Genomic DNA, 25,660 nt, shown 5'->3' on the forward strand with positions numbered 1-25,660 from the left:
CACGTGACATACGAAGCGTCCCCGAGTCGGCATAGCCAATGACTCTTTAAGACACAACGAGACCACTGTAAAACCAACCGTGAATAGGCGGACCACTAGACGTCGAACCCCAATTTCATATCATACATCTGTCGGAAAGATATCCTAAGAGCTACTTGAATTACCACTTATAAACTCCCGAAATTTTCTGGTTATGCAACCAGGTGTTGGGGATACAGGGGAAGCATAATATCTCACCCAAAACTAACAAATCCTACATCCAGCTGTATCCATCCTTCAACACATAACCAAGAAACCTTCGGAAATCGTCTACCTCAACCTTCGAAAAGCATCCGTTATACAAGTTATGGCAATACTCCCGAACTCCCGCCCCAGTACTGGGTGGCGTCGAGGTTATCTCACCAACAACTGCATAAAAGAGATTTTCGATGTCGGCGAAACTAAACTCAGGTATTCCAGAACTGCAACGATAAAATTGTGACGACAACACCTCAGAGCTCAACTCCCCGGGACACTGTCACAACCCCTAAATGTCAGGAGGCACCAAGAACAGTGTTCTCATCACAAAACCATCGGAACGATTCCAAGATACCCGCGTGATCCTAAATTTTTTTTGTGAAAATTTGAGAAGAGAAGAGTCAAAACTCTACGTCAGGATGCCTTACCAGAGCGATGAAGGGACTGGGGAGTAAAAAGAATTCCTAAACTCTCCGATATATAATTCCTACAAGACTCAAAACATTTTTCTAGACTCAACAACGGCTGCTAATCCGATCAAGCAGTGGGGGCTCCTAAGGTCGGGGAAGGCTCTGATTACCAACTTGTTGTTGGGTTTCATAGTAATTTCAAAAAAAATTCCAACGCACACGCAAGATCATGGTGATGCATAGCAACGAGAGGGGAGAGTGTTGTCTACGTACCCACGCAGACCGACTGCGGAAGCATTGACACAACGTAGAGGAAGTAGTCGTACGTCTTCACGATCCAACCGATCAAGCACCGAAACTACGGCACCTCCGAGTTCGAGCACACGTTCAGCTCGATGACGATCCCCGGACTCCGATCCAGCAAAGTGTCGGGGAAGAGTTCTGTCAGCACGACGGTGTGGTGACGATCTTGATGTACTATAGCAGCAGGGCTTCGCCTAAACTCCGCTACAGTATTATCGAGGAATATGGTGGCTGGGGGCACCGCACACGGCTAAGGAATAGATCACGTGGATCAACTTGTGTGTTCTAGGGTGCCTCTGCCTCAGTATATAAAGGACTAGAGGGGGGAGGCTGGCCGGCCAAGGTGTGGCGCGCCAGGAGAGTCCTACTCCCTCTGGGAGTAGGATTCCCCCCAATCCTAGTTGGAATAGGATTCGCGGAGGGGGAAAAGAGAGAGAGGGGGCTGGCCACCTCTCCTAGTTCTAATAGGACTAGGGGAAGGGGGAGGCGCGCAGCCCATGTAGGGCTGCCTCTTCTCTTTTCCACTAAGGCCCATCATGGCCCATTTAGCTCCCGGGGGGTTCCGGTAACCTTCCCGGTACTCCGGTAAAATCCCGATTTCACCCGAACACTTCCGATATCCAAACATAGGCTTCCAATATATCAATCTTTACGTCTCGACCATTTCGAGACTCCTCGTCATGTCCGTGATCACATCTGGGACTCCGAACAACCTTCGGTACATCAAAATGCATAAACTCATAATATAACTGTCATCATAACCTTAAGCGTGCGGACCCTACGGGTTCGAGAACAATGTAGACATGACCGAGACACGTCTCCGGTCAATAACCAATAGCGGGACCTGGATGCCCATATTGGCTTCTACATATTCTACGAAGATCTTTATCGGTCAGACCGCGTAACAACATACGTTGTTCCCTTTGTCATCGGTATGTTACTTGCCCGAGATTCGATCGTCGGTATCCAATACCTAGTTCAATCTCGTTACCGGCAAGTCTCTTTACTCGTTCTGTAATACATCATCTCGCAACTAACTCATTAGTTGCAATGCTTGCAAGGATTATATGATGTGCATTACCGAGAGGGCCCAGAGATACCTCTCCGACAATCGGAGTGACAAAACCTAATCTCAAAATATGCCAACCCAACATGTACCTTTGGAGACACCTGTAGTACTCCTTTATGATCACCCAGTTACGTTGTGACGTTTGGTAGTACCCAAAGTGTTCCTCCGGTAAACGGGAGTTGCATAATCTCATAGTTATAGGAACATGTATAAGTCATGAAGAAAGCAATAGCAACATACTAAACGATCGGGTGCTAAGCTAATGGAATGGGTCATGTCAATCAGATCATTCTCTTAATGATGTGATCCCATTAATCAAATAACAACTCATTGTTTATGGTTAGGAAACATAACCATCTTTGATTAACGAGCTAGTCAAGTAGAGGCATACTATTGACACTTTGTTTGTCTATGTATTCACACATGTATTATGTTTCCGGTTAATACAATTCTAGCATGAATAATAAACATTTATCATGATTATAAGGAAATAAATAATAACTTTATTATTGCCTCTAGGGCATATTTCCTTTAGTCTCCCACTTGCACTAGAGTCAATAATCTAGATTACACCGTAATGATTCTAACACCCATGGAGCCTTGGTGCTGATCATGTTTTGCTCGTGGAAGAGGCTTAGTCAACGGGTCTGCAACATTCAGATCCGTATGTATCTTGCAAATCTCTATGTCTCCCACCTGGACTAGATCCCGGATGGAATTGAAGCGTCTCTTGATGTGCTTGGTTCTCTTGTGAAATCTAGATTCCTTTGCCAAGGCAATTGCACCAGTATTGTCACAAAAGATTTTCATTGGACCCGATGCACTAGGTATGACACCTAGATCGGATATGAACTCCTTCATCCAGACTCCTTCGTTTGCTGCTTCCGAAGCAGCTATGTACTCCGCTTCACATGTAGATCCCGCTACGACTCTTTGTTTAGAACTGCACCAACTAACAGCTCCACCGTTTAATGTAAACACGTATCCGGTTTGCGATTTAGAATCGTCCGGATCAGTGTCAAAGCTTGCATCAACGTAACCTTTTACGATGAGCTCTTTGTCACCTCCATATACGAGAAACATATCCTTAGTCCTTTTCAGGTATTTCAGGATGTTCTTGACCGCTGTCCAGTGATCCACTCCTGGATTACTTTGGTACCTCCCTGCTAGACTTATAGCAAGGCACACATCGGGTCTGGTACACAGCATTGCATACATGATAGATCCTATGGCTGATGCATAGGGAACATCTTTCATATTCTCTCTATCTTCTGCAGTGGTCGGGCATTGAGTCTTACTCAATTTCACACCTTGTAACACAGGCAAGAATCCTTTCTTTGCTTGATCCATTTTGAACTTCTTCAAAATTTTGTCAAGGTATGTTGTTTGTGAAAGTCCAATTAAGCGTTTTGATCTATCTCTATAGATCTTTATGCCTAATATGTAAGCAGCTTCACCGAGGTCTTTCATTGAAAAACTCTTATTCAAGTATCCCTTTATGCTATCCAGAAATTCTATATCATTTCCAATTAGTAATATGTCATCCACATATAATATCAGAAATGCTACAGAGCTCCCACTCACTTTCTTGTAAATACAGGCTTCTCCGAAAGTCTGTATAAAACCAAATGCTTTGATCACACTATCAAAGCGTTTATTCCAACTCCGAGAGGCTTGCACCAGTCCATAAATGGATCGCTGGAGCTTGCACACTTTGTTAGCTCCTTTTGGATCGACAAAACCTTCTGGTTGCATCATATACAACTCTTCTTCCAGAAATCCATTCAGGAATGCAGTTTTGACATCCATTTGCCAAATTTCATAATCATAAAATGCGGCAATTGCTAACATGATTCGGACGGACTTAAGCATCGCTACGGGTGAGAAGGTCTCATCGTAGTCAATCCCTTGAACTTGCCGAAAACCTTTTGCGACAAGTCGAGCTTTGTAGACAGTAACATTACCATCAGCGTCAGTCTTCTTCTTAAAGATCCATTTATTCTCAATTGCTTGCCGATCATCGGGCAAGTCAACCAAAGTCCATACTTTGTTCTCATACATGGATCCCATCTCAGATTTCATGGCTTCAAGCCACTTTGCGGAATCTGGGCTCACCATCGCTTCTTCATAGTTCGTAGGTTCATCATGATCTAGTAGCATGATTTCCAGAACAGGATTACCGTACCACTCTGGCGCGGATCTTACTCTGGTTGATCTACGAGGTTCAGTAGTATCTTGATCTGAAGTTTCATGACTATCATCATTAGCTTCCTCACTTATTGGTGTAGGTGTCGTAGAAACAATTTTCTGTGATGTACTACTTTCCAATAAAGGAGCAGGTACAGTTACCTCGTCAAGTTCTAGTTTCCTCCCACTCACTTCTTTCGAGAGAAACTCCTTCTCTAGAAAGGATCCATTCTTAGCAACGAATGTCTTGCCTTCGGATCTGTGATAGAAGGTGTACCCAACAGTCTCCTTTGGGTATCCTATGAAGACACATTTCTCCGATTTGGGTTCGAGCTTATCAGGTTTAAGCTTTTTCACATAAGCATCGCAGCCCCAAACTTTAAGAAACGACAACTTTGGTTTCTTGCCAAACCACAGTTCATAAGGCGTCGTCTCAACGGATTTTGATGGTGCCCTATTTAACGTGAATGCGGCCGTCTCTAGAGCGTATCCCCAAAACGATAGCGGTAAATCAGTAAGAGACATCATAGATCGCACCATATCTAGTAAAGTACGACTACGACGTTCGGACACACCATTACGCTGTGGTGTTCCGGGTGGCGTGAGTTGCGAAACTATTCCACAATTTTTCAAATGTACACCAAACTCGTAACTCAAATATTCTCCTCCACGATCAGATCGTAGAAACTTTATTTTCTTGTTACGATGATTTTCAACTTCACTCTGAAATTCTTTGAACTTTTCGAATGTTTCAGACTTGTGTTTCATTAAGTAGATATACCCATATCTGCTTAAGTCATCTGTGAAGGTGAGAAAATAACGATATCCGCCACGAGCCTCAATATTCATCAGACCACATACATCTGTATGTATGATCTCCAACAAATCTGTTGCTCTCTCCATAGTTCCGGAGAACGGTGTTTTTGTCATCTTGCCCATGAGGCACGGTTCGCAAGTACCAAGTGATTCATAATCAAGTGGTTCCAAAAGTCCATCAGTATGGAGTTTCTTCATGCGCTTTACACCGATATGACCTAAACGACAGTGCCACAAATAAGTTGCACTTTCATTATTAACTCTGCATCTTTTGGCTTCAACATTATGAATATGTGTACCACTACTATCGAGATTCATCAAAAATAGACCACTTTTCAGAGGTGCATGACCATAAAAGATATTACTCATATAAATAGAACAACCATTATTCTCTGATTTAAATGAATAACCGTCTCGCATCAAACAAGATCCAGATATAATGTTCATGCTCAACGCTGGCACCAAATAACAATTATTTAGGTCTAATATTAATCCCGAAGGTAGATGTAGAGGTAGCGTGCCGACCGCGATCACATCGACTTTGGAACCGTTTCCCACGCGCATCGTCACCTCGTCCTTTGCCAGTGCCCGCTTATTCCGTAGTCCCTGTTTCAAGTTGCAAATATTAGCAACAGAACCAGTATCAAATACCCAGGTGCTACTGCGAGCTCTAGTAAGGTACACATCAATAACATGTATATCACATATACCTTTGTTCACCTTGCCATCCTTCTTATCCGCCAAATACTTGGGGCAGTTCCGCTTCCAGTGACCAGTCTGCTTGCAGTAGAAGCACTCAGTTTCAGGCTTAGGTCCAGACTTGGGTTTCTTCTCCTGAGCAGCAACTTGTTTGCTGTTCTTCTTGAAGTTCCCCTTCTTCTTCCCTTTGCCCTTTTTCTTGAAACTAGTGGTCTTATTGACCATCAACACTTGATGCTCCTTCTTGATTTCTACCTCCGCAGCTTTCAGCATTGCGAAGAGCTCAGGAATAGTCTTGTTCATCCCTTGCATATTATAGTTCATCACGAAGCTCTTGTAGCTTGGTGGCAGTGATTGGAGAATTCTGTCAATGACGCAATCATCTGGAAGATTAACTCCCAATTGAATCAAGTGATTATTATACCCAGACATTTTGAGTATATGCTCACTGACAGAACTGTTCTCCTCCATCTTGCAGCTATAGAACTTATTGGAGACTTCATATCTCTCAATCCGGGCATTTGCTTGAAATATTAACTTCAACTCCTGAAACATCTCATATGCTCCATGACGTTCAAAACATCGTTGAAGTCCCGATTCTAAGCCGTAAAGCATGGCACACTGAACTATCGAGTAGTCATCAGCTTTGCTCTGCCAGACGTTCATAACATCTGGTGTTGCTCCAGCAGCAGGCCTGGCACCCAGCGGTGCTTCCAGGACGTAATTCTTCTGTGCAGCAATGAGGATAATCCTCAAGTTACGGACCCAGTCCGTGTAATTGCTACCATCATCTTTCAACTTTGCTTTCTCAAGGAACGCATTAAAATTCAACGGAACAACAGCACGAGCCATCTATCTACAATCAACATAAACAAGCAAGATACTATCAGGGACTAAGTTCATGATAAATTTAAGTTCAATTAATCATATTACTTAAGAACTCCCACTTAGATAGACATCCCTCTAATCTTCTAAGTGATCACGTGATCCAAATCAACTAAACCATAACCGATCATCACGTGAGATGGAGTAGTTTTCAATGGTGAACATCGTTATGTTGATCATATGTACTATATGATTCACGCTCGACCTTTCGGTCTCCGTGTTCCGAGGCCATATCTGCATATGCTAGGCTCGTCAAGTTTAACCTGAGTATTCTGCGTGTGCAAAAACTGGCTTGCACCCGTTGTAGATGGACGTAGAGCTTATCACACCCGATCATCACGTGGTGTCTGGGCACAACGAACTTTGGCAACGGTGCATACTCAGGGAGAACACTTCTTGATAATTTAGTGAGAGATCATCTTATAATGCTACCGTCAATCAAAGCAAGATAAGATGCATAAAAGATAAACATCACATGCAATCAATATAAGTGATATGATATGGCCATCATCATCTTGTGCTTGTGATCTCCATCTTCGAAGCACCGTCGTGATCACCATCGTCACCGGCGCGACACCTTGATCTCCATCGTAGCATCGTTGTCGTCTCGCCAATCTTATGCTTCCACGACTATCACTACCGTTTAGTAATAAAGTAAGCATTACATCGCGATTGCATTGCATACAATAAAACGATAACCATAAGGCTCCTGCCAGTTGCCGATAACTCGGTTACAAAACATGATCATCTCATACAATAAAATTCAGCATCATGTCTTGACCATATCACATCACAACATGCCCTGCAAAAACAAGTTAGACGTCCTCTACTTTGTTGTTGCAAGTTTTACGTGGCTGCTACGGGCTTAAGCAAGAACCAATCTCACCTACGCATCAAAACCACAACGATAGTTTGTCAAATAGACTCCGTTTTAACCTTCGCAAGGACCGGGCATAGCCATACTTGGTTCAACTAAGGTTGGAGAGACAGTCGCCCGCAAGCCACCTATGTGCAAAGCACGTCGGGGAAACCGGTCTCGCGTAAGCGTACGCGTAATGTTGGTCCGGGTCGTTTCGTCCAACAATGCCGCCGAACCAAAGTATGACATGCTGGTAGGTAGTATGACTTATATCACCCACAACTCACTTGTGTTCTACTCGTGCATATAACATCAACATAAATAACCTAGGCTCTGATACCACTGTTGGGTTTCGTAGTAATTTCAAAAAATTTCCTACGCACACGCAAGATCATGGTGATGCATAGCAACAAGAGGGGAGAGTGCTGTCTACGTACCCACGCAGACCGACTGCGAAAGCGTTGACACAACATAGAGGAAGTAGTCGTACGTCTTCACGATCCAACCGATCAAGCACCGAAACTATGGTACCTCCGAGTTCGAGCACACGTTCAGCTCGATGACGATCCCCGGACTCCGATCCAGCAAAGTGTCGGGGAAGAGTTCCGTCAGCACGACGGTGTGGTGACGATCTTGATGTACTACAGCAGCAGGGCTTCGCCTAAACTTCGCTACAGTATTATCGAGGAATATGGTGGCTGGGGGCACCGCACACGGCTAAGGAATAGATCACGTGGATCAACTTGTGTGTTCTAGGGTGCCTCTGCCTCAGTATATAAAGGACTAGAGGGGTGGAGGCTGGCCGGCCAAGGTGTGGCGCGCCAGGAGAGTCCTACTCCCTCTGGGAGTAGGATTCCCCCCCCCCCCCAATCCTAGCTGGAATAGGATTCGTGGAGGGGGAAAAGAGAGAGAGGGGGCTGGCCACCTCTCCTAGTCCTAATAGGACTAGGGGAAGGGGGAGGCGCGCAGCCCATGTAGGGCTGCCTCTTCTCTTTTCCACTAAGGCCCATCATGGCCCATTTAGCTCCCGGGGGGTTCCGGTAACCTTCCCGGTACTCCGGTAAAATCCCGATTTCACCCGAACACTTCCGATATCCAAACATAGGCTTCGAATATATCAATCTTTACGTCTCGACCATTTCGAGACTCCTCGTCATGTCCGTGATCACATCTGGGACTCCGAACAACCTTCGGTACATCAAAATGCATAAACTCATAATATAACTGTCATCATAACCTTAAGCGTGCGGACCCTACGGGTTCGAGAACAATGTAGACATGACCGAGACACGTCTCCGGTCAATAACCAATAGCGGGACCTGGATGCCCATATTGGCTCCTACATATTCTACGAAGATCTTTATCGGTCAGACCGCATAACAACATACGTTGTTCCCTTTGTCATCGGTATGTTACTTGCCCGAGATTCGATCGTCGGTATCCAATACCTAGTTCAATCTCGTTACCGGCAAGTCTCTTTACTCGTTCTGTAATACATCATCTCGCAACTAACTCATTAGTTGCAATGCTTGCAAGGATTATATGATGTGCATTACCGAGAGGGCCCAGAGATACCTCTCCGACAATCGGAGTGACAAAACCTAATCTCGAAATACGCCAACCCAACATGTACCTTTGGAGACACCTGTAGTACTCCTTTATGATCACCCAGTTACGTTGTGACGTTTGGTAGTACCCAAAGTGTTCCTCCGGTAAACGGGAGTTGCATAATCTCATAGTTATAGGAACATGTATAAGTCATGAAGAAAGCAATAGCAACATACTAAACGATCGGGTGCTAAGCTAATGGAATGGGTCATGTCAATCAGATCATTCTCTTAACGATGTGATCCCGTTAATCAAATAACAACTCATTGTTTATGGTTAGGAAACATAACCATCTTTGATTAACGAGCTAGTCAAGTAGAGGCATACTAGTGACACTTTGTTTGTCTATGTATTCACACATGTATTATGTTTCCGGTTAATACAATTCTAGCATGAATAATAAACATTTATCATGATTATAAGGAAATAAATAATAACTTTATTATTGCCTCTAGGGCATATTTCCTTCACTTGTAACGCCCTCGATGCGGCTATAGCTCCCACGTGTCAAAGCACGACTTAGAGGCATAACCGCATTGAAAGCAATGTCGCAAGTGAGGTAATCTTCGCAAACAACCCATGTAATACAATAAGGGAAAAGATACATAGTTGGCTTACAATCACCACTTCACACAATACATGAATAAAACATTACATCATCCAAATACAATCAAGGTCCGACTACGGAACCAAAATAAAAGAAGAACCCCAAATGCGACAAGGTCCCCGATCGACCCCAACTGGGCTCCACTACTGATCAACTAGAACGAAACAACACAAAGGACAAGATCTTCATCGAGCTCCTCCTGAGCTTGGTTGCATCATCTGCACGGACTCATCGGCACCTGCAAGCTAGTTTTGGAAGTATCTGTGAGTCACGAGGACTCAGCAATCTCACATCCTCGCTATCAAGACTATTTAAGCTTATGGGTAAGGTAAAGGTATGAGGTGGAGCTGCAGCAAGCGACCAGCATATATGGTGGCTAAACATACGCAAATGAGAGCGAGAAGAGAAGGCAAAGCACGATCGAGAAACTATGATCAAGAAGTGATCCTAGAACAACCTACGTCAAGCATAACTCCAACACCGTGTTCACTTCCCGGACCCCGCCGAGAAGAGACCATCATGGTTACGCACGCGGTTGATGCATTTTAATTAAGGTCAACTTCAGGTTTTCTACAACCGGACGTTAACAAATTCCCATCTGCCCATAACCGCGGGCAGGGCTTTCGAAAGTTCAAAACCCTGCAGGGGAGTCCCAACTTAGCCCATCACAAGCTCTCACGGTCAACGAAGGATATTCCTTCTAGCGGGAAGACCTGATCAGACTCGGAATCCCGGTTACAAGACATTTCGACAAGGCAAAACTAAACCAGCAACACCGCCCGAATGTGCTGACAAATCCCGATAGGAGCTGCACATATCTCTTTCTCAGGGCACACTCAGATTGTCCTAGGTACGGGTAGGCCAGCCCAGAGTTGCCCCTGGTGGCCACCGGCAGCTGACAGGTGGACCAACACTCAGAGGAGCACTGGCCCGGGGGGTTAAAATAATGATGACCCTTGAGTCTACAGAACCCAAGGAAAAGAAAAGGGCTAGGTGGCGAATGGTAAAACTAATATTGGGCATTGCTGGAAGAGTTTTATTCAAGGCGAACTGTTAAGGGGTTCCCATTATTACCCAACCGCGTAAGGAACGCAAAATCCGGGAACATAACACCGATATGACGGAAACTAGGGCGGCAAGAGTGGAACAAAACACCAGGCATAAGGCCGAGCCTTCCACCCTTTACCAAGTATATAGATGCATTAATTAAATAAGAAATATTGTGATATCCCAACAAGTAAACATGTTCCAACAAGGAACAACATCTCCATGTTCCAACAAGGAACAAACTTCAATCTTCACCTGCAACTAACAACGCTATAAGAGGGGCTGAGCGAAGCGGTAACATAGCCAATCAACGGTTTGCTAGGACAAGGTGGGTTAGAGGCTTGGTTCACAATATGGGAGGCATGATAAGCAAGTGGTAGGTATCGTAGCATAGGCATTGCAAAGAGCGAGCAACTAGCAAGCAAAGATAGAAGTGATTTCGAGGGTATGGTCATCTTGCCTGAAATCCCGCAAGGAAGAAGAACGAGCCCATGAAGAAGACACACGGACGTAGTCGAACGGGTCCTCACAAACGCGACATTCTCGGAACCAACCCGAAGAAGCAACACCGGAAAGAAGCACACAACATAGTAAACAACCAACACATGAACATGGCACGGTGCGCAAACAAGTATGATGCATGTCCGGTTTAATGAGGCATGGCATGGCAAAGTGCACAAACAACCCTACAAATTAAGTGGAGCTCAATATGCAACTCCGTTGCATATTGACGAAACACCACATTTAAGTTATTTAGTTAGATCTCGTTTATGTACCCAACAATATTAAATGTTGTTAAACATGGCAAGAGGGTGAAGCAAAGAAAACTACCTATCGAGGCAAGTTTAAATGAGGCCGGAAGCAACGAACACAATTCCGGAAAACTCCTCATGAGCATATTATAGATTTGGTACTGTTCTACCCTAAACAATATTTTTAGAGTTATTAAACATGCAAAGTAAATTCACCATGTTAAACTAGGCATTTTTCTACCCCATTTACATATAAAGTTTATTAGGTTTGGAGCTACGGTTATTTAGTTATGAATTAAATCATTTTAGCATGGCATAGGAGCAAATTTAACCAAACATCATTTTAAATATTTTAAACATGGATGAAAATGACATATTATGAAACTATATGAAATTCTAAGCATTTTACATATTTAAACAATTTTAATCCGAAGCACGGTTCATGAGTTATTAAATGCATGAACTCTAGGGACTTTTTTTGTAAAACTGCACTCTCTGGATTAATAGCAAATTCGCAGAACAGGGAAAAAACATGATACGGGCCAAATCTAGCTGGCCCAACAGTGCACAGGGGCTCGGGTGTTCGCTCACCCATGGGCTGAGGCCCGGCTGGAAGCAGAGGAGGCCGCTGGCTGGGCCAGATCTGGAGTCCAGCAGGTGACTCACGCGCGTGGTGGCCATGTGCTTGATGCAGCGCTGCTGCATCTCGCTGAAGAAGAACGGCAGTGGCGCCATGGCAACAGGAGGCAGGAGATCGCAGCGGCGGGGCTCTTCCCGGCCGAATCGCGCCTGAACCCGCGGGAACAAAGCGAGGGCGCACAGATCCACGTAGGAGGAGACGAAGCAGGGGCTTGAGGCGACGAGCTTGAAGGAGGCTGCTGTTGCCTGAAGAAAAGATAGAGAGTTCAGAGAGAAACAAGGGAAGGGAAGGAGAGAGAGACGCCGTGGGATGGCAAAGGCCTGACGGGGCGACCTGAATGCTCACCGACGAGGTCAGCGGCTGCAGGATCGTGATGAGGAAGGGGCGCCGGCGGTCAGAAGGGGCCCGAGGCGTTGGTTGGAGGTCCCATGCGGACGGGAGGCTCCTGGAAGGCGTCTGCTTGGAGCTCCTGCGGCAAGCGAGGTGGAGGGCACCGGGAACGGAGCAGATTTGGCGAGGGGAGGCGGAGCAGAGGCAAGCCGACGGCGTCCGGATCCTCTTGGCAGCCTTGGCGTTCGTCCATGGAGGTCCCCTGTCCAAAGGAAACGAGCAGAGGGATGAGTAGAAGGAGAGGAACCCAGAGAGGGAAAAGAAGGGGAAGGGGAACTGGGTAGCGGTCTTGTTCTTGTCGCCGGTGGTGGTCGCCGGTAGCAGGTCGAGCACCTGCTCAAGGAAGGAGGCACGCGAGGGGCTGGGCTGCTTGGTTGGTCGGGGATGCAAAACAAGGAGGTGGTTGGTTCGGCCGGGTGGGGTGGATGGATTGGATCGGGGATCCCGAGGAAGGGGGAGACCAGGTGGAGCTAGTGGCGGCGGAGAGGAGGATGGATGGGACATGATCCCTAATTCCTAGGGTTGCCCATTATATACGCTGGTGGGTTAGGTTAGGGGCTAACGGAACCCTTTGATCATAAATGGACGGTCGGGAAAAATAGGCTAGGGAGCCCAAATAAGAAAACGGAGACGTTTTGTAGATGTTTGGGGATGATCCGGATCCAACGGTGACGAAAGTCCGGTTCGGGTCCGGGACAACTCTCGGAAGCGCGCGCGAGGAGGGCCGCGGGCTGACGAGAGAGGTTAGGTTGGGTCTGGCAGATTGTGAAGAGCGGGTTGGTCTAAGAGAAGAGGGGAGAGATGCAGCCCGGCACGGTTTCCGGAGACCGAAAACGTCCGACGTTAGACCGGCTATACTGCCGCTATAGTTATCCATTGGGGCATCAAACGATCTCCGAATGCGATGAAACTTGACAGGTGGTCTATCTACACTATAATAAGACCACACGTCAACTCTCATCCTATTCCGAGAACATTTTTCGGCCACTTATAAAATACTATTTCGGACATGCCGCGGGCGCGTGCAAGTGTGTCTGGGCTCAGAACGGACAACAGAGAGAACGAGGAGGCCGGGACGGATGCAAGTTTTGAAAACATGATGATGCAATGCACATGATGACATGATAAGATGCAACACGCAAGCAAATGACATGACAACGTCAGCGAATAACTGGAAGACACCTAGCACATCGGTCTCGGGGCGTCACAGTACTGGCAGAACTCAGCTATTTCTTCCGTGTTCTTTGTGCGAAAGAACTATCGCCTGGCGTGCTAGAAGAAATGGAAGAGTTGGCGCCAGAGTTGATCTGCAAGTTAGAGAAGATCTTTCCACCGGGCTTCTTTAATCCAATGCAGCATTTGATTTTGCATCTCCCGACCGAGGCAAGATTGGGGGGGCCCGTGCAAAATTGTTGGTGCTACCCAACTAAGAGGATCCAGAAGACGCTTCGAGAAAAATGTAAAAATAAACGTAGAATTGAAGCATCGATGGCTGAGGCATTCATCACAGAGGAGGCGGCAAACTTCGTAATAGCGCACTACGAAGCCAAAAATCGTCATTTGCATAATCCGAAGCCTCGGTACAATGCTGACGAGCCTAAAAAGGGTGGATCCAACCTCAGCCTATTCAAAGGGAATCTCGCACCAGCTAGTGTTTCACATCCAGTATCTTTGGATAACAAAGAATGGCGGACCATTTCGTTGTATATCTTCAACAACCTGATAGAAGTGCGGCCGTACATCGAGTAAGTTCTCGGTACATTGTTTCGCAACTTCTATTTCCTTTGAACCGCTCTTATTCCTAGATATGTCATACAGCCGATAAGTCGCCATATTCTCGTATGGAGCGGAGATCCAAAAGGATTCCGTCGAAGAGTATGAGCTTCTCGCAAAGCAAGGAGGCGGCTATCCCGGTTTCATCTCTTGGTTCAAACAAACGGTAATTTCTATTAGACAATTTCATTTCATTCGCTAATTTGTGCATAATGCAAAAATCCTTTCATATTAAACTTGTAGGCTAATTCAGAGTCTATGGACGCCGAATTGAGACAAGTCGCTAATGGTTTTGACTATAAGGTCCGTTCATTTGACAAGTACGACATCAACGGGTATCGCTTTCGTACCTATGGCAAAGAGCTATCTATGGCCGACTGAAAGTCTACAAATTGTTGTGTATCTTCTATCAGTGAAGGAGGTACCGAGTATTATGGGAGAGTGGAAGCAATTTATGAACTTCTGTTCTATGGTGAAAACCCACCGAATGTCGTAGTCTTCAAATGTTATTGGTTTCAGCCGAAGGAGACTAGAAGGACTCATGAACATATAGGGCTAGTTGAAATCAACCAAAGCACCCATTTAGATGTTCCTGATGTCTATATTACGGCTCAACAGGCGACCCAAGTATTCTATCTACCGTGGGCCTGCCAAACTAATCCAAATCTGAAAGGTTGGGATGTCGTTTATGAAGTGCCGCCACGTGCTAGACTTTCTCCCCCAAAGGAAGAGGATTATGAACCTCACATTAACCCAGACACATATGAAGGAGAATTCTTCCAAGAGACACGTCTTTCCAAAAAGCATTTCAAGAACCGCTATACTTCACCCCAAAACATTGAAGTAGACAGCGACAATGAATCCGACATCACCCTAGAGGAGGAACAAGAAGAGCCGGAACAAGAAGAGGTTACTGCTGCGGATGACCTGTCAATGCTTGACCGATTACGTCATGGTGGCCTTGCACATGTTGATGCCAATGAACCCTATGAGCCCATCATTGATTATAGTGATGATGACGATTATGCATTTATTGATGATACTGATCGAGACTATTAGTAGTGTCAGGTATTCAATTTTTTTATGTTGTACTTGATGATGATACACTTAAGTGATATACATATTATTATTCATGTCGGTACTTTTTTTTATGTTGTACTAATTTCGTTTATTCTTTGTCATGGCAGGTGTTGAAAGATGGTGGGCGCTGGTCGGGAGCGCGCCGAGGCCCCTTCTTCGTCGGCGCGTGGTGCGAGGTCTTCCATTCCACACGCACCTCTCCGCCGAGCGTTGCTGGACAGTATGGCGACACCGCCGGGCCCTTCTTCGTCGACCATGGTGCCCAGCAGGGGACGAGGTAAGAAGAAGAGAGGAGGTGGAGCACGTGGTCGCGGGAGAGGAGGTAGGGTGACTCTTACGGCGCCTTCCTCGCCGCCGCCCCCAGCTGTTTCACCCGAGCACGTGACTGCTAGGGTGGACTCGTCTGAGGAGGAGGCTGCACGGACTCCGGTCCACGAGCCTCCGGTCCACGGGTCTTCGGCCCACGAGCCTCGGGTCGACAGGCCTTCGACCCACGAGACTTGGGCCCACGAGACCCCGGAGGAGCACACGTCTGGATGGGGTACCTGGTCGGGTCAGCCTGAGGAGCCGAGTGGCCACGCTGATGATGGCGGGGAGCCGAGTGGCCATGCTGATGATGGCGGGGAGCCGACTGATGAGGAGGGGGAGGAGGGGGGCAACATCTACCAGCGTGGTGCTACACGGCTCCCGTCCGTGCCGGCGACCCGCGAGCAGAGGTGGTTGATTTTCCCTGATGGTGAGAGGTAAGTGCATTTAATCTTTTTGTACCTTCTGCATTCACGTTTCTTCAAATAACTGATGTGTTGGCGTTGTCATGCTGCAGGGGTTGGGACCACCATGAAAGTGTCCGCCGGCCCAACTCCATCCTTGGAGTTCTGATTCGGCAAAACTTCCCGGGGTTTGTCACGTTGCCTGGTGAGGGTCGGCTTCCAGAGGTTGGATTGACTTGGGAGCACTACTTGGCTGCCCCGGCCCCGCCGGGTGAGATTATCGACGGTGTCTTGTGCAAGACGAGGGCAGACATCGTGATCAGAAAGTTCTGGGTAATTGCTCCTTTACACAATTAAAAATCTTCAACTAGCTAGTTATTAATTGTACTAATCAATATTGTCTCATTTGATTGCAGACATTCTACAGGTGTGAGGAGGGATACGAGGAGGAGGCGGATCATGTTATCCACAAGGAGTGCAAGTGCCTACTTCAGAACTTACGGCATGAGGTTCGGGTGCAGGCTGTTCGAGACTACTACGCCGGGCATGGTATCAAGAAGCCCAAGCAGGAGTGCCGTGATAAGTTCTTGAGTAAGGAGAAGTACATGAAGGTAATTCTTAAGGCCTTGTACTTACTTCCTTCATTTAGTAATTCATAGCCGTAGCGCTCAAGTTTCTATTTGCTAACTTAGGCCCCTCCGAGATGGTGTGCGGATCGGATGGATTGTTGGGAGGTGTTGGTCAATGCGTGGTGCTCAAAAGAATGGCTGGCCACCCACAAAGATGCCAAGGACAAACGTGCCCAAATGGAAGGTGTGCCACACCACCAAGGCAACTCCAACTTATTTCAGTACGGGCAGAACTGGGTATGTGGTTTGCTTCATGATTCATGCAATTCATTCATCATGCTAGCTTTAGCCCTTTAATTACTAATTTACTTTGTTTCTCTCTTTCAGGCACGCTACAATAAGGCGGATAAGGTGCCAGAGGTGTACGACCTGTATGCCATGGCCCACACTGGCCCTTACAAGAAAGTCAAGGCATTCTCTGCGTCTGACCTCGATGATCCAAAGAACTTCACCAACATCTCCGCCCACGACAAGCTCGTGCAATATAGAGATCAGGGGAAGGCGAGGAAAGGGGAGGACTTTAACCCGAGCCAGGGTCCCATTGATACAGAGCTGCTGATGATATCTGGTGGCGGGAGGTCCCGTGGCTCCATAGCCATGGGAGATGGACTTATCCGTTGTCCTAGCACTCTCCCGGAGATCAAGGCGCGCCAGTCGAGCTCCGCTCCTGAGATAAGGCCTCGTGAACGGCCAGTCCAACTCGCCTTCAAGGTTAGTTATACGTACTCAGCTATCTTTCTCCATTACATTTTGTGCGCTTCCATCAATGATTACAAATGGTCATGTGAGTGGTGTTGCAGGCTGCTATACAGAGTGAGAGAGATAGAACGGAGAAACTTCTGGCGGAGAGGCAGTGGGAGTTGGAGGAGAGGACGACAAAGATGTTGGAGGAGGAGAGGGCACGGAATGACATGCAGGCAAGGGCCATGTACGAGCTCCTTGTGGTAAGTTTCTTCTGCAGATTACTTGCTAGTCTTAACATTTGAGTCTCATTACTAACTAGTATGAATCTGTTGTGAAAACCAAATGTGCAGTCTGTGTGCGAGAAGTCTGGTCAGACCGCTCCGCCGATGCCAGTGATTGCTCCTAGGAGCACGGTGAGTTTAATTTGAATGGACATTACTTGCTAGTCTTAACATTTGAGTGTCATAATGCTAACGAGACATTGGAAATGATCTTTGGTGCAGCTTAACTCTAGAAACGCATCGCACGATCCTTCTCCAGCTACCGGCGCGAGCCAGCCCGCTCCTTCTCCAGCTACCGGCGCGAGCCAGCCCGCTCCTACATCTCCGTGATCACGGTAAGTTTCTCTAGTGTTTTGCTTAACAAATGCATAAAGACCTAGACTTAGCTTTATTTCCTCCAATATGCTTACCAAATGACCTAGAGTTAGCTTCTTTTCCTCCAAAATGACTTAATAAGCTTATTGACCTCATAAACCATCCATTCTACCTAAGTTAGCTCTAAAATGACTTATTTTACCTTAGTTAGCTTACACGTGATCCAATTTATCCAAGTTAGCTAAAAACGATACATTTTACCTTAGTTAGCTCAAAAACGTGGCATTTCACCTCAGTTAGCTCATAAAATACCCATTTCAACTAAGTTAGCTCCAAAATGATCAATTTCACCTAGGTTAGCTCATAAACGACCCATTTCACCTAGGTTACCTCATAAACGACCCATTTGACCTAGGTTAGCTCATAAATGACCCATTTCACCTAGGTTAGCTCAACTTCATCCTCAGAATTTTCAGAATCCAATTCCTCCACCAATCCATCCTCATAAGCTTACTGACCTCATAAACCATCCATTTTACCTAAGTTAGCTCTAAAACGATATGTACTTAGCTTACTTATGTCAAAAATTGCATAATTAACTTAGTTAGCTCATAAACGATCCATTTTACCTAAATTAGCTCTAAAATGACTCATTTTACCTTAGTTAGCTTATAAGTGATCCAATTTATCCAAGTTAGCTCTAAAATGACCCATTTTACGTAGATTAGCTCCTAAATGATCCATTTTACCTACATTAGCTTTAAAATGACCCATTTCACCTAGGTTAGCTCCAAAATGACCCATCTTACCTAGGTTAGCTTATAAATGATCCAGTTTATCCAAGTTAGATCTAAAATGACCCAATTTACCTAGAGTAGCTCCTAAATGATCCATTTCACCTAAGTTAGCTAAAAACGATCGATTTCACCTAAATTAGCTCTTAAATGATCCATTTCACCTAAGTTAGCTAAAAAACGATCCATTTCACCTTAGTTAGCTCAAAACGTGGCATTTCACCTTTGTTAGCTCATAAACGACCCATTTCAACTAAGTTAGCTCAAAACGATCCATTTCACCTTAGTTAGCTCAAAAACGATCCATTTCACCTTAGTTAGCTCAAAAACGATCCATTTCACCTTAGTTAGCTCAAAAACGATGCCCTTCACCTTAGTTAGCTCATAAACGTCCCATTTCAACTAAGTTAGCTCATAAATGATCCATTTCAACTAAATTAGCTCATAAACAACCCATTTCAACTTAGTTAGCTCATAAATGATCCATTCCACCTAAGTTAGCTCATAAATGATCCATTCCACCTAAGTTAGGTCATAAATGACATATACTTCTTGTTCTAGTCTTCTTCTTGTTCTATTCACCTATTTCTAACTTTCTTATTTACCATTTTGCAGATTTCACTCACTTCATGGAAGCTAGCTTGCTATGATGGAGTGCTTGCTTTTTCTTTGCTAAAACTTTGCATTGTATCTACTTGCTATGATAGAACTTGCTATGTTGATGAAACTTTGCTATGTAATATGTATATGGAACAATGTGTATGGATGGAACTTGATGGAACTTGCTATGTTGATGAAACTTTGCTATGTCATATGTATATGGAATTATGTGCTGGATATGTGATATGTTTGCTGTTAAATATATCTATATATGTCATATATATTTGCTGTGAAAATTGTTGGATTAAGAAAAAACAGAAAAAAGAGACAATATGCACGCTCTTTGCCGTCTGCCACCGACGGCAAAGCCATCAGTAGCGGACGGCAAAGAGGCCACGTGGCAGGCAACTGTACTTCCTGGGAGGCTGACCAATTTGGTCAGTTTGCCTACAGTGGCTGACGGCAAAGGCTTTGCCGTCGGCGGCGGACGGCAAAGGCCTACCGTGTAGTGACGTCGGCTGACATCACTCGGCGGACGGCAAAGGCCTTCCGAAGTTTGCCGTCAGCGGCGGACGGCAAAGGCCTGCCGTTAACCACCTAACGGAGTAACACCGCATTTATTGTCGTCTGCACTCTTTGCCGTCCGCTGCTGATGGCAAATGCTCCTTTGCCGTCAGCCTCCCGAAGCAGACGGCAAAGTACCTCTTTGTCGAACCTTACTTTGCCGTCACCTTTTGCCGTCCGCGGCGGACGGCAAAGACCTTTGCCGTCAGCCATCCATGCCTTTGCCGTCTGCCGTGGCAGATGGCAAAGTAGCTGATTCCTGATCTTTACCTGATGACCATGTCAATGCTATCTCGAAGCATGTCTGTGCTACTCCGATCATCGATAAGAGCATTTGAAGCACAATGCTAAATTCTCTTTATCAATTATCCAAACACCGTTGTATGGGTAATGTCATGAAATTTCTTCCCCCTTTCCTAAAGGGGTTTCTACGTTATATCCTGTCATGGATATCATGCTCTGCTTGTCCTTGGGAAGGATATACCCCTGAAATATGTGTTTAAACACATTTTCCTTTCCATTGTTCTGTTTAATCTAATGATCACCTTTTCCTTTCCATTATTTTGTTTAACCTTTCTAGTGATCTATATGATCTAAGCAGTAATATTCTTATGCTTATGAAAACACCTTGGTGTACAACCGTGTCAGTAAGACCCTATTGCTTTTGTTGATGGCATTCCGGTAACCACCGATGGACGAGAACTTTGCCTAGGTCCGCCTCGTTTCAACGAGCAGGAAAATGGTTCTCTTTGTCCCTCGCCCTTCGTACCGACGTTGTTGCCGACATAACTGACATGCTACCCTCTGACATGCCTTGCTTTCACGACACCGCTCCTCCTACTTTTAACCCACATGGTGGGGTCATAACCCACAGTTCCACATGATCAAAACCTGACTCTCCGGTATACCCCTGTTTTTAAAAGTTATTCCTCACGCTTGGCTTCGTATGTAATTCACGAGCCACCTTCCGAGAGATCATCAATTCAGACACAATACTTATTCCTGATGCTCTGAAACCCTTTCACACTCTGTTTCAGGCCAAGAACGATTGCCTACCCACTTGAAACTTCTTATTGCACCTTCTTGCTTTGCTCTCGATGTCTTTCTTTAATTTCAACTTGAGAGATACATCTATGCCTCGTACACAGAGATAGCCCCCAGGTACCTAACAGGTGTTGAGCTCTGCCCTTCCTGAGTTTTTCCCCTTATCTTTTTCGTAAGTACGATGATGACCTGAAGGAAGAATGACAAACTTTGTCATGATGCCCTGAAGTAGAGAAATGAAGACATCAAGGAAAGGGATCGACTTCCTCGAGAAGAGCAACCAAGAATGAGAAGATCCGTTAGATTTTTGTAGCCAAACTCCTCCCCCCTGTTCTACCTCTTAAATCTCGGGACGAGATTTCTTGTAGTGGAGGAGATTTGTAACACCCCCAGTGTCATGCTAAAGTGACCTCACACTAATGGTGCCATGTCATCAAGATTAACTAAGTCAAATTGCCATTTGATAAAAATCAAAGCCATTTTCAAATTTAAAATAAAGTCAAATAAATTATTTCTGCAAACAGTAAATCCAAAATGTTCATAATGTTGAAAAATTCATTAACTATTTTTCAAGAATAAACACTTAATTTGCATTCCCCAAATGCCCTTAGGAAATTAATAAGTGGTCCAACATCACATAACTTGGCCATTTTGAATTCTAAAAAATAATTATCCTTTTCCAAATATTCTTGAGACTTGTGTGTGTTGCTCTGGAATTTTATGCAAAGTTTTATAATTAGAAGAATTTCACTAAACTTTTTAGAGGACAATAGCTACTTATAATTTCATAAAAAAGAAATAGAAAGAACCATTGAACACTTTTGGCCCATTTAGCAAAGGAAGAAGGCCCAGCCCACCTCTACTTCATCCCCTCTGTTCGGTACAGGAAACAAGAAGGGTGTGGCACGCATCCATGGCGCCATGGGCATGGATGGCCGCCACGAGCCCCCCCTCGGCTTATAAGGCAGCCTCCCTGGAACCCTAGCTCGCCCTCGTACGATCCACTCTCTTTCCCCATCGAGCCGCCTCCTCCTTGGCACAGAATCGAGTGCGGGGGCTCGCGCGGTGGCCGCGCCATCGTTGTTGTTGCCGCGGCCTATGAGTTCCCCGGCGCTTCTGGAGTTGTCCAGGAGGACCTCCACCCTCAACTTCATCTTCCCCGAGCAACGATTCGAGCTGGGACGGCCCGTGCGCTCGCCATCGACCTCGTCTTCAACGCGTACATCACCGCCATCTCACCGTCGATCCGCACTGCTCCGACCACCCCGGGCCTCGCCGTCAGCTCCTTCGGCCCCGTGGTGAGCTCCTCCTCCATCTTGCCCCTGTTTCCCATCCGATCCGACACCGTAGGCTGCTTGCCCCGTCATGCCCGGAGCTCCGCTCCCGCAGCCATGTCTAGCTGCCCATGCCCCACTGGCCGCGCCCAGGCAGCGCCCGTTACCGCCCGTGCCACTGACCGCCTCCCGTTGCTTCCGAGCGTGGCCGACGGCTCCCTGGCCATGTGCGTGTTGCTGCTGCTTTGCGCTGCCGATGCGTACTGTCACGGCTACCTGCTGGCGCTGCCGCTACTTGCACTGCTTCTACTCGCTCCCTCTACTACACACTGCTGCTTGATGTTTGCTGCTCCTCCCTACTCTGTTGCTCACTACTGCTGCGCTGGTTGCTAGCTACTAATGCCCTCGACGTCGTTGCGGCCTGCTGCTGCTTGTTACTGCTGGCCCTCGGCCTTCTGCGCGCACTCGTCGTATTGTGCCTCGGCCATGGCCGGCCGGACATGCGTGCACACAAGCGTCCGGCGTTCTGCATATGCGTTGCTTGCTCATGTGCGTGCCTACAGCCAGCTACACTTTGGATTAGTACTAGCATTTGTTTAATGTTTGGTAAACTTAGTTGGCCCAATGACAAGTGGCCCCCTCTAGTTTAATTTAGTCTAGCTATTTTTATTAGCATATGTGACACTTACATGTGGGTCCCCTTGACCCTATTGACCATGTTGACTGGACCACCCTGGCCCTACTATCATACACACAGACTAGGGCAGCATTAGGTGACAAAACTATATACAGTTTTTAATTCGAATTATTATATTTCATGAATTACAGAAAATCATTAAAACTTTAGAAAATCATATAAAATAATCCATAACTCGGATGAAAATACTTTATATATGGAAGTTGCTCAGAACGACGAGATGAATCCGGATACGCAGCCCGTTCGTCCGCCACACATCCCTAGCATAGCGAACACGCAACTTTCCCCCTCCGGTTCATCTGTCCGAAAATGCAAAACACCGGGGATATTTTCTCGGATGTTTCCCCCCTTCACCGGTATCACCTCATACTGCGTTAGGTCACCCCTAGCACCGCGCATTGCCATGTTATGCTTTGTGTTGCTTTGTTTGCTCTGTTATTTATTGTGTTCCCCCTCCGTTACTTCTTTCCGGTAGACCCCGAGACCGTTGCCGATACCCTCGATCGACTATGGTGTTGATGACCCCTCCTTGCCAGAGCAACCAGGCAAGCCCCCCCTTTGATCATCAGATATCGCCTACTCTTCTCTCTACTGCTTGCATTAGAGTAGTGTAGCTTGTTACTGCTTTCCGTTAAACCTATTCTGATGCATAGCCTGTCATTGTTGTTAACTGTTGATACCTTACCTGCAATCTTAAATGCTTAGTATAGGATGCTAGTAATTCATCAGTGGCCCTACATTCTTGTCCATCTGCCATGCTATATTTATCGGGCCGTGATCACTCGGGAGGTGATCACGGGTATATACTTATACATATATATATATACTATACAGGTGGTGACTAAAGTCGGGTCGGCTCGTTGAGTACCCGCAAGTGATTCTGATGTGGGGGCTGAAGGGGCAGGTGGCTCCATCCAGGTAGTGGTGGGCCTGAGTTCCCGACGGCCCCCGACTGTTACTTTGAGGCGGAGCGACAAGGCAGGTTGAGACCACCTAGGAGAGAGGTGGGCCTGGCCCTGGTCGGCGTTCGCGGTTACTTCAAGATAACACGCTTAACGAGATCTTGGTATTTGATCTGAGTTTGGCCACTGGCCTATACGCACTAACCATCTACGCGGGGACAGTTATGGGCACTCGATGTCGTGGTATCAGCTGAAGCCTTCGTGACGTCAGCGACTGAGCGGCGCGCGCCGGATTGGACCGTAAGCCTGCTCTTGTATTAAGGGGGCTAGTTCTGCTTCCGGCCGCGTACGCAACGTGCAGGTGTGCAATGGGCGATGGGCCCAGACCCCTGCGCCATAGGATTTAGACCGGCGTGCTGACCTCTCTGTTGTGCCTAGGTAGGGCTGCGACGTGTTGATCTTCCGAGGCCGGGCATGACCCAAACAAGTGTGTCCGGACAAAGGGGATCGAGCATGTTGGGAAATGTGGTGCACCCCTACAAGGAAGTTAATCTATTCGAATAGCCGTGATCTTCGGTAACAGGACGACTTGGAGTTGTACCTTGACCTTATGACAACTAGAACCAGATACTTAATAAAACACACCCTTCCAAGTGCCAGATACAACCGGTGATCGCTCTCTCATAGGGCGACGAGGGGAGGATCATCGGTTAGGATTATGCTATGCGATGTTACTTGGTGAACTTACCATCTACTCTCTTCTACATGCTGCAAGGTGGAGGCGGCCAGAAGCGTAGTCTTCGACAGGACTAGCTTCCCCCCTCTTATTCCGGCATTCTGCAGTTCAGTCCACATATACTACCACCTTTCATTGATACCAATGCATATGTAGTGTAGCTCCTTGCTTGCGAGTACTTTGGATGAGTGCTCACGGTTGCTTTGCTCCCCCCTTTCCCCCTTTCTATACTCGATTGCTGTGACCAGACGTTGGAGTCCAGGAGCCAGACGCCACTGTCGATGATGACTGCTACTACTCGGGAGGTGCCTACTACTACGTGCAAGCCGCTGACGACGACCAGGAGTAGTTTAGGAGGATCCCAGGCAGGAGGCCTGCGCCTCTTTCAATCTGTACCCCAGTTTGTGCTAGCCTTCTTAAGGCAAACTTGTTTAACTTATGCCTGTACTCAGATATTGTTGCTTCCGCTGACTCGTCTATGATCGAGCTCTTGTATTCGAGCCCTCGACGCCACTGGCTTGTAATATGATGCTTGTATGACTTATTTTTATTTGAGGGTTGTGTTGTGATATCTTCCCATGAGTCCCTGATCTTGATCGTACACGTTTGCGTGTATGATTAGTGTACGGTCAAATCGGGGGCGTCACAAAATGCACATGGCAGGTTTTACTTGTGGATATCCTCTTCAACCTATGAAGACAATTCATCATGCATATACAGATGTAGCGAAGATAATGACATGCATAATGAAAAATGGACGTCTGCGGAATGACTTCATGCGGAATTTATCATCGCATCACAGAGTAGCAGGAAACATAGCAGACGACCATCAAGTTTAAGTGTTACAACCCAAAGAACCAAATGTATCAAAAACAAGAGTTTTAACCACTTGGCAAAAAATTATAGCAACCACCCATATGGACCCGCTTGAAGACTATCAACTCATATGCTTCTCCCCCTTTTGTCAGTAATGACCAAAAAGGTTTGAAGACATAGAACATCTACTTGTTCCCATCAGGAGTAGATGTGGGTGCAGGGTCGATGAGGGAGTCCTGGATTAGGGGGTGT

The 25,660-nt window shown here is 46.3% G+C and overlaps 1 long non-coding RNA gene across 1 annotated transcript; it reads left to right on the top strand.

Moving 5' to 3' along the window:
* Positions 1-21,614: 21,614 nt before the first annotated feature.
* Positions 21,615-25,163, top strand: LOC147964865 (uncharacterized). The gene is made up of 2 exons (XR_015608026.1): positions 21,615-22,281; positions 24,841-25,163. It is a non-coding gene; the product is annotated as an uncharacterized LOC147964865 (long non-coding RNA).
* The last annotated feature ends 497 nt before the right edge of the window (positions 25,164-25,660 follow it).

This window comes from Triticum urartu, chromosome 6A, assembly GCF_056163025.1.
Source record: "Triticum urartu cultivar PI428250 chromosome 6A, HENAU_Tu73, whole genome shotgun sequence".
In the NCBI taxonomy this organism is placed as follows: domain Eukaryota; kingdom Viridiplantae; phylum Streptophyta; class Magnoliopsida; order Poales; family Poaceae; genus Triticum; species Triticum urartu.